Source organism: Aphelocoma coerulescens, chromosome 22 (assembly GCF_041296385.1).
Source record: "Aphelocoma coerulescens isolate FSJ_1873_10779 chromosome 22, UR_Acoe_1.0, whole genome shotgun sequence".
Classification (NCBI taxonomy): domain Eukaryota; kingdom Metazoa; phylum Chordata; class Aves; order Passeriformes; family Corvidae; genus Aphelocoma; species Aphelocoma coerulescens.
Genome location: NC_091035.1, coordinates 1,638,108 through 1,648,377, shown reverse-complemented (window position 1 = coordinate 1,648,377; position 10,270 = coordinate 1,638,108). Strand labels below are relative to the sequence as shown.

Here is a 10,270-nt window from a genome sequence, read left to right as displayed (position 1 = left end):
CCACCAGCGATCCCTGTCGGCTGCGAGCGGAACTGCACCCGAGGGGAAATAGCCTGACAGCCGAGAAGGCTGGGACTGGGTTTGTGTTTGCTGTTACTGTCATAGTTGTTGCTGTTTTGTTTGACTAGTTATATATATATATATATATATATATATATATATATATATATAGTAAAGAACTGTTATTCCTATTTCCCACATCTTTGCCTAAAGACCCTTGATTTCAAAATTATAATAACTCAGAGGGAAAGGGGTTATCTCTGCCACTCCAAGGGAGGCTCCTGCCTTCCTTAGCAGACACCTGTCTTTCAAACCTAGACACAGGGACAGCCACAGCTGTCCTGGGAATTCCATCCCAGTCTCTCCTCACCCTCCCAGGGAGGAATTTCTTCCCAATATCCCATCCATCCCTGTCCTCTGGTGGTGGAAAGCCATTCCCCCTTATCCTGTCCCAGGTCTGGACTCCACAACCCAAAATCCCCTCTTAGAGTTCAAAGTTTCACATTTACAACATGAAAACATCGAAGCTCTTTTACACAAGAATATGTGGAACAATTGGAGTGCTCGGCAGTTCCTGTACATCCTGGTGGGAGGAAACAGGAGGACTGAGGCAGATCCAGAAGGAGTTAAACTGCACCTGAGCCGGTTGGGCAGCTCAGCCATGTGTGTGTCCCAGGCTCCAAAATCAGGATTTGTTTTATTTGGTGCACCTGTGATGTGTCGTTTTTCATTGTTCACTTCTTTTTCTGCGCTGTCTCTCCCTCCTCAGCCGGCTTTGTTGGGAACTCTCCATTCCTGACAGCCGTCCCCTGGGAACAGCTGGTGCAGAGGAGACAGGGGTTGTGTTCTCTCTTTTCCCTTCCTTCCCTGGCATCGTGTGTTCCCTGTCGGATGGCGGATGTCACCCGGCACCTGGTGACAGTGCTCTGTGTCCTGGCACACCATGAATTGCTGGGGTGTCCTCTCTTGCCCTCCTGGCCCCTCTTCCCCGGCTCTCCACTCCTCACCGAGCAGTTTCCCAACTCGATGAAGGGAAAGGCTCTCAAAATCACTCATCAGAGGCAGAACCATCCTGGAGTAATTGGAGGGACTGGAAAAGGATCATTTTGTATTTCTTTTCTCCCTAATTTACTGACAACTGTGGCAGCCGGGACTGGGAGCTGAATCACCTCCCTGAGACTCTACGTTTAAATGATATTTTTATTATTTCCCATTAATCTGTCCAAGACAGGGGAGGAGGCTTTCGAAGTTTCACAAATGGATCAGAACACACAGGGGCCCGTGATTTTCGGTGGGAAACGAGCATTTAACTGCTCCTTTGTGCCTTTGAAAGCCTTCTCTGCTCAGGTTCTCCCCATGGTGGAACCAGCCCTGGTGTGGTTTAGTCCTTGTTACCTTAATTTGAGGAAAAAAAATCCTTCCAAAAGTAACTTGATGTGGTTTATCCCCGTCCATGTGGGGAGGATGGTTCTGATCATCGAGGCTGTTTAATGTGTCTGACAAAAGCATCACAAGACCCAAGAGTGGGAACCTGAAAGCAGCCAAGTTCAGGCCAGACATGGAATTTATATTTTAAACAGTGTGAGTTGTTAACCCTGGAAATAACTTGACAGATTCTCTCTCACTGAGTTAAATTGACGGTGGCTCATGCTCGCTGCACAGGGGGACCAGACCAGACCCAGCCTCGTCCCGTTAATTATCCCAAACTGATGCTGGGGGGTTTGGAGCTACAGGGCTTCTGGGACAGGAGCTGGATCTTCCCTGTGCTGTTCCTTTGGATGAATCCGATTTTTCAGGGCTAATTAGGCTGTGCCTGAGACAGAACTTTATTGCTCTGTGCAGCTGGTGAAAGTTGAGGTCAAGTAGATCGAAAAGAAGTTGGACCATAACATGAGAGTTCCCTGCTGCTGTTGTTATAAACACCAGAGAAAGCAGGATTATTACCAGATCTTGGAGTTTTTACATTTTTTTGTGCCTCTTGAAGATCTCTGTTCTCTTCTGATGCCCTAAAAAGCAGCTGAACTTTGTTGAAACCCCTCCCATGCCGCAGAAGCAGAGTAAATCCAACCGGGCTTGTTGCTGCCTGCATCGAGCGTGATGTCAACCTCATTTCCTCCCTCTGCCTGCAGCCCTTCTCCAGGGACATCTTTGGGAAAAATCACTTTGTGCTGCTCTGTGTGACACTCCAAACTCGCAGCCACCGTGGCCAAATCATTATTTCAAGGACGAGGGGGGCTGAACTTGCCATTGACTCAAGACTCTGCTGGAATTTCACTGCCATCCATAGTCTTCAATAGGAACTTATCTCTGTGCCACTCCAGATTTTAATGGCATTCGTGTCACAGCAATAATAGGGTCAGGCTCAGTCTGTCCCAGCATTGCCAGCAAGGTCTGGTTTATTTATTTTCACAGCCCTCAAAGCCTTAAACAGAGCTTATCTGATGGGACCTCCATGGGGAAGGTGATGGAGCCTTGGAAAGGGAAACTAAAGTCAGGTTCCCACAAGGAAACTCCTGTTGCAGATCCCTGCTAGTCCCAGCCTCAGCAGAAAGGTGGGAATTTGGTGAGTGGTGAAACACAGAAATGTTGGTCCTGGCTTTGGTCCTGGCAGCAGGTCAGAGTTCTCCAGGTGGATTCACCCAGCGGTGAGAGCTGCCTCTAAACTTAATGAATCCTGGGATCGTTAAGGTTGGAAAAGACTTCTAAGATCCCTGTCTCTGGAAGTGTTCAAGGTTGGATGGGCTTGGAGCAATCTGGTTTAGTGGAAGGTGTCCTTGCCCATGGCAGGGGGTGGAACTGGGTGATCTTTAAGGTCCCTTCCAACCCAATCCCTTCCATGATTCCATTCTATGAAATGACGGCTGACCGTCTGTCCAGTTTAGTTCAAATATTATTTGTTTTAGCTGTTTTTATTGTTCTTTCGTTGGTGTTGCATATAAAATTGTCAGAGTCTGTTTGTATACTTTGCATGCTTGCTTTGCATGCTTGGCCTCAGGCCAGGAAGAAGCTTCTGGTCCCTCCTGAGTTCGTATCTTTAAATTTGCAAGGAGGAACAAACCCTCCAAGGAATCCTCCCAAGGTCCGGAGTGCAGGCACTTGCCCGGGGCTGTTTACTGTAACAAATGGATTTGTACAGCACATCCTGGCGCTCGGCTCCCCATGGACACCGCGGCAGCAAAAGGGGAAGGAACCATTTCCAAGTCCTCAAATATTCCCTCCTGCAGCACCTGTCTGTGTTTTGAAAGACAAAAGGTGCACGAGAGGTCACGGAGCTGCTGCAGCTCAATTGAAGGTGTTTTGTCAGTCGGTCGAGGTGAGGTTTCAAACCTCCACCATCAAAAACGAAGCAGTTAGACAGGATGGAACTGTCAGAAGCTGGATGTGGGCAGCTGTGATGCTTTGGGAATATTTGCAGCATCCAGGGCACTGTTTTGCTGCTTGTTGGGTTGGGTTGGGTTGGAAAGAATGGATGGGTTGGAAAGGGTGGTTGCATTGATAAGGGTGGTTGGGTTGGAAAGGGTATCTGGGTTGAAGAGGGAGGTTGGAAAGAATGGGTGGGTTGGTAATGATGGTCAGGTTAAGAATGGCTGAATTGGAAAGCGTGGTTGGGTTGAGCTGGAAAGGATTGTTGGATTGCAAAGGGTGGTTGGACTGGAAAGCGTGATTGGGTTGGAAAGTGTGGTTGGGTTGGAAAGTGTGGTTGGGTTGGAGAGGATGGGTTGGAAAGGGTGGATGGGCTGGAGAGGATGGGTTGGAAAGGGTGGTTGGGTTGGAAAGGGTGGTTGGTTTGGAAAGTGTGGTTGGGTTGGAGAGGATGGGTTGGAAAGGGTGGATGGGCTGGAAAGGGTGCATGGGTTGGAAAGGGTGGTTGGGTTCGAAAGGGTGGTTGGACTGGAAAGCGTGGTTGGGTTGGAAAGTGTGGTTGGGTTGAAGAGGATGGATGGGTTGGAAAGGGTGGATGGGCTGGAAAGGGTGCATGGGTTGGAAAGGGTGGTCGGGTTGGAAAATGGGGCTGAGTTGGAAAGGATGTTTGGATACAAAAGGATGCAGAATGAGTTTCCTAAGGAATGATGAGCCCTATGACCCTTAGCCAGGAAATACTCAAATTGAGTTTATCTCCAGGTAGCTGAGCAGCTGGATTTGGAAGTCACCTTCAGACGGTGCAAGGGGAGTGAAGATCTCAAAGGACCGATTCTGCTGCCACCTCAGTGCACGCTGTCAGGATGTGACATCTTTGAGATGATGTGGGAGGGTCTCTCCTGGCTGAACTTTGCCTCCCACCTGGATCATCTGAACCCCTCCAAACTCTACTGGGCTTTGTGTGCTGAGGCAAGAAGCTGGGATTTGATAAAGCCTGTGTGACACTTGGTGGGACACCAAGACAGAGCCAAGACACGTCACGAGCAGCACTTGCCTGGCAGGAGACTCTCAGTGGGCTTTGATTAATGTCAACTCTTGGTACCACTGATACCTCTCATCCAAAGATATGCAAATATTCACTGATCGAGAAATTCCCTGCACTCACCACCATGGTGGCTCCTTGTTTGTTTTTGTGTCATGCAAGAACTTCTGAAGGTCACATCTCAATGGCACAAAACTTGAGGGCAGGGAAGGGAAGGGAAGGGAAGGGAAGGGAAGGGAAGGGAAGGGAAGGGAAGGGAAGGGAAGGGAAGGGAAGGGAAGGGAAGGGAAGGGAAGGGAAGGGAAGGGAAGGGAAGGGAAGGGAAGGGAAGGGAAGGGAAGGGAAGGGAAGGGAAGGGAAGGGAAGGGAAGGGAAGGGAAGGGAAGGGAAGGGAAGGGAAGGGAAGGGAAGGGAAGGGAAGGGAAGGGAAGGGAAGGGAAGGGAAGGGAAGGGAAGGGAAGGGAAGGGAAGGGAAGGGAAGGGAAGGGAAGGGAAGGGAAGGGAAGGGAAGGGAAGGGGAACCCTGGAGTTGTTAATCCAGGAAGTGTGAAGGAATAGGAACCAGGAAAAGAGGTTCTCATAGCGATGAAGATGAAGGAATAGACAGACCCTTTGTACGTGTTGAGACTGACAAAAATGACACAAACAGGAAAACTGATAAAAAAAAAAGAAGTGCAGATTTCATGGAAAGTCCACGGAGTGGCACACTGGGAACAGAACTGAGACCTTCCCATCTGGGATTCCCTCATTTTAAACCCAAGCCCAGCATTTTAGGACCAGTCTCACAGCTGGTGTGAGCTGTTGTACACGAAGCAATGTCAATTTATGCTCACTGCAGATCTCTTGATCGGGATCTATGGTGGTAATTATTCATGCTCACCATTCGTATTTGGGGATTAATTAACTATTCGTGGTTCCTATAAAGAATATTGTCAACTATTTAACGGCTCATTGAGTTCAGTGGGATTTCAAGGTCCTCTCTTACGATTTCCACAGAATGGTTATTGTGATTTGTGACTTGGAGGAGCAGCGAGTGAGCTGTGAGCAGACCAGGAGCATTTCGGTGTCAGTTCTACCCTGTGACAAATGGGCTTTAATTGGATTTAAACACAGGTTCTGCTTGGTGAGACGAGGCAGATGAGAGAGGAGATATGGGAGAGTTCTTTTAAAAAATATAGAAAAGGTGGTTTTGTCCTGCCGGGTGTTCCATGGGCGCTTTTGAACTTTATCAGCGAGGGTGAGTATTCAAAATTCATTCCTGCAGGTCTTAGACCACTGGTCTTGCATCTCCAGTCATAAAGATGTTTGAGTCAAGGCCTTCAGCCTGGTTAGAGCACCCTGGCAGTGTTTAAGAAATGTGTGGATGTGGCACTTGGGGACGTGGGTTAGCCTTGGGCTTGGCTGGGAGAACACTTGGATTCCATGACCTCAGAGGGCTTTTCCAATGCTTTTATGATAATGTGATTTTGCACTGCCAAAACTTCAGGTTCTGCCTAACTCAGCACATTGGCTGTTGAGTATTTCTGAAAATGTTTATTATTCCAGTGAAAAGCGTGGACTGTCTGGAATACATTATCCCAGCTGTGGCTGCAGTGGCCTGGGGTGCTCCTGGAATGATTAATTGTTTGAGTCTTTGTAACTCACTGCCGTGCATTTATTTCCAGGGGAAAAATGCATTTTTGGGAGAGTAAAAATGGCCTTTCTTAAGGTAACAGGGTCCTGTGCTGTGGAATCCTCTCGGAACCTGCTTGGTGTGAGGGTCGGAGAGTGGCCAAGAGGGGCGAGGGTGACTTTTTGATCTGTGGTGTCCTTGTTCCTCGGGTTTTCACGAGTTTTGGGGTGTGGGCCACAAGATGCTCGGAGCTGAGGCTGACAAGGATAAGTGAGAGAAGGAGCAAGTGACTCTTTGAGATTCATCCAATTTTCAGAAGGTTTTAGGATTTTGCCACAGAGTTGTGGCTTTAAACCGAAGGAGAGTAGGCTTAGACTAAATATTGGGAAGAAATTCTTCCTTGTGAGTGTGGGAAGGGGCTGGGATGGAATTCCCAGAGCAGCTGTGGCTGCCCCATTCCTGGCTGCATCCAAGGCCAGGTTGGAGCACCCTGGGATAGTGGGAGGTGTCCCTGCCCATGGCTGGGGGTGGGACTTTGAGGTCCCTTCCAACCCAAACCATTCTGGGATTCTATGAAAAGCTTTAGGGAGGGAATGGAGGGAACTGAGACCCTGGACACCACAGACTGAAGTGTTAATGGGGACGGAAAAGATGGAACTGGGTGTGTGAGAGGCTGGGAGGGACTGCCAAAAGGAATTTCTCCTAATTCCCAAATCCATGCTTGCAATATTTCCCAGGGCCTGTCTCATCCCCATCTACTGTGGGTGAAGGAACTGCACCCAACTCCCTTTGGCTCCGCAGGGTCTCAGCTCAGCGAGGTGTGGAGCATTAAATAATTCAGTGTCCTCAGCGTCTGCACCGAGTGTTCACAGCATTCCAATGAGCCTGTGCCCAGGCAGCAGGGAAAAGCAACAATTTCCCAAAGTAGTTTTTTGGCAATGGATCTGCTAAATCTTGATCAAGCTTCTCGTGCTAAATGGTGATGCCAATTTGCAAGTTCCTGCCTGGAGCACGGCCCGTGCTGGCATGGGGATGATTTCCTTGTTGTGCCACCATCACCTGAGGACAACGAGGGAATAAAGAAATCCCAGTGGGAAAAAAAAAAAACCTCATGGAAATATTTTTATTGATGTTCTGGCTTTGCCGAAGGAGGAGAGGAGCGTGTGTGGAGGTGGGGAGTTTATCTGGCTGAAAAGACAGGGAGAGGTGTTCTCCCTGACATTTGACACTCTGATTTTGGAGTCAGGCTCCTGCAGTGATGGAATTGCAGAGCCAAGACTTTGGATCGGGATTTACTTTGGCTTTATGCTCCCTCTCATGCCCACAAATAAATCAAATATGCTTCCCTATTCCCCTCAACACTTAAAATAATAAAAGAAGCCCAGAAGCTTAAAAGGCAGAGATGTAACTGATAAAGGGCTCACGTTTATCTTCCATCTCCCCAAAATCCTCAAGGGAGCTCGTGCCTGATCCAACCTGTCCTGCAGGTCTTGTATGCAGGCTGCAGATTTATTGAGTGCCTTTAGCTGGTGGCTGATCCCTGTCAGGACCTCCTGGGTGGCAGGAGAGCCTCCCCCTTTCCGTGTTTTCAGTCTCTGCCAGGAATAAGCAGGCTGGTTTTGGTTTAGTTTTATTTATTTTTCCTGCTTTTTTCTGCTTTTTTCTTGTCAGTCGCTGCAGAGGCTTTGGTGGGGGCTGCCCTGACATAAACCCTGCACTGACATCGATTTCCCTGATGCTTGAGGCTGCAGAAAATTAGGGAAGACCAGTTTTCCCACAATATTGAAAAGCCTCTTCACCCCAAAGGCACAGAGCCCAGTGGTGGGGACTTTTCTGGATTAGGCTGGGAGGGAAAAGACCTCATCCAGCCAGGCAGAACTGAGCCTCGATGGCTTTTCCTGTCTCCTTTTCATCCACTGTCGTTTGCTTTCATAGGATCACAGAATCCTGGAATGGTTTGGATGGGAAGGACCTTAAAATCCTTTCATCCCACCCCAGCCATGGGCAGGGACACCTCCCACTGTCCCAGGCTGCTCCAAGCCCCATCCAACCTGACCTTGGACACTTCCAGGGATCCAGGGGCAGCCACAGCTGCTCTGGGAATTCCAGCCCAGCCCCTCCCCACTCTCACAGCCAGGAATTCCTTCCCAATATCCCATCCATCCCTGCCCTCTGGCACTGGGAAGCCATTCCCTATGTCCTCTTTGGTTTCCCCCTTGTTCTTCTCCCCACTCCCAAACTGGCTCCCCACAACAAACCTGGAATTTGGGTTGGGTGACAGCTCATACATAAGTTAAACTCTCCAATTTGGGCTCATGGCTGTGTCTGGGCACAGATTTGCTTTAAATTCCACCCAAATATTCCGCAGCACCATCAGAAAATCACCTCCCTCCCAGACAGCGGCTGTGCTGCTCCCCTGGCCCTGCCCCAGGGGTGCAGTGGGGCTCTGATAATGCAGAATCCAGGACTTTTAAAGCACAAGGGTCTGGGTTTTTTTCTGGTTGAATTCCATGGACACGGCAGAGCTGCTCGGAGAAAATCCAATCCATCTCCTGTGAAATGAACTCAGTCATCCTTCAGTTTATTGAGTGAGAGGGAATACAAAACAAATCCACAAATGTCAAAAGCAGTCTACAAGGGATCATTCCATTCCTTTTTCCATTTGTTTTCCTGATTAAAATGATTTTTAACTGATTCCTCTCTTAATTTTATATGACAAAATATAATTCACTTGAATATCCTCCACAGCCCCCCTGCCAAAGTTCATTCTTGGCCAAATTTCCTGGAAAGAGGGGAAGGAATGATGGGGAGGGACTTTGCTGAGTCACGTTGGGAGCAAAAATCTCGTTGCTGGATCTGCAGGAACGTGTCCGGGAAAATCCTCGCTCCATTAAATTCACTGGATTCCTCCTGCTCTAAATGGGCTGGCAAAGCACCCCAGTGGTGATCCACTGATTTCTTCCAAGATGGGAAGAGTTGGGCTTTTTGCAATGAATTTCTGCCCATGAGATTTTTCTGGAAGCGTTGGACTGAGGATTTCTGTGGGAACACAGAACCATGGAAACATGGAGGGGTTGGGGCTGGAAGGGACCTTAGGGACAACTTCCAAGCCCCATCCAACCTGGCCTGGGATATTCCAGGGATGGGGCAGTCCCAGCTTCTCTGGGAAATCAGATCCAAGAGAGTCTGTTCTGTTTCCTGACTGAACCAACGTTTCTGTGCAGGATGTGGAAGGATTTCCAGCCTTCCCCAAGGACTGGGAATGGATCCTTTCAGGGGGTTAGGAACTGCTATTCCACTCTCCCAGGAAACCCCTGAAATGGCTTTTCCAGCATCCTCCAAGGAGACTGAGGCAGGACCAGGATTCCAATCTGGTTTACCCAACTCAGTCTTGTGTCTTTGTCCACATCCAGGTCCTAATTCCCATAAAACTTCCCATTGAGGGAGTAGCTGAGGTCATCCTGAAGTCTGGGTGGCTCTGGGTGTTCTTTGCACCATGGAAATGAGGAACGGAGCGAGCACACAATGGGAAGGGAGATGGAGAAGGACGATCGTGCTGAAGCAGGAAAGATAATTTAGGGAAAAGCTTTTTCCTCTGCTAAGGCCATTGTTGTTTCATCAAATCCAATATCCTGGAATGAAAAGAAAGCCTTAAAAAGTTGAAATTGAGGAGTAATGAATGAAGAGCCACCAGATATTACATTTAATGAGCTGGGCTTAGGAGAGGATTTAACGAAGGCACCATTAGGAATTTTCCTGCATTTATTTTAGAGCCCGCTCTGAAGTGGGGGGAAATTTGGGCATCTGCAGAGATCCAGGTTAGTGGAAGGCCTGAGCTTTTGTGCTGGGATTTGGAGCAGCCTCAGGAATTCTGTTCTCCCTCTGCCAAGGCCACCAGCCCAGGTGACAGCTGTGTCCCTTTGCCCCCTCTGCCCAGCCACCCCCGGGCTCAGAGCTGGCAACGCTCCGTAGGATGCCACAGACTCCGTGGCAATTCCATGCAATCCCAAAGCCAACATCAGAGGGTGAATGAAGGCTTAATTAAAAGCTGACACAGGAAGGGAAATTAAATTAATGTCCTAATTAATGCTTCGGGTTTAGTCCAAATGGGAAACTTTCTGACTCTCCTTTCCCTGCTGCAGCTCCACACTCACCCCTGGGTACTGATGGATTTGGGCTCATTTGGCCCCAGTCCTGGAAAACATCCTCATTAAAAATCGTGTCCACATTTAATTCTCTTCCTGCCACACTTAATT

General features: G+C 48.7%; 1 long non-coding RNA gene across 1 annotated transcript; it reads left to right on the top strand.

Moving 5' to 3' along the window:
- The first annotated feature begins 370 nt into the window (after positions 1-370).
- Positions 371-6,379, top strand: LOC138121801 (uncharacterized). Its single transcript, XR_011156266.1, has 4 exons — positions 371-2,563; positions 3,048-3,313; positions 4,123-4,575; positions 5,399-6,379. It is a non-coding gene; the product is annotated as an uncharacterized lncRNA (long non-coding RNA).
- Positions 6,380-10,270: the final 3,891 nt, after the last annotated feature.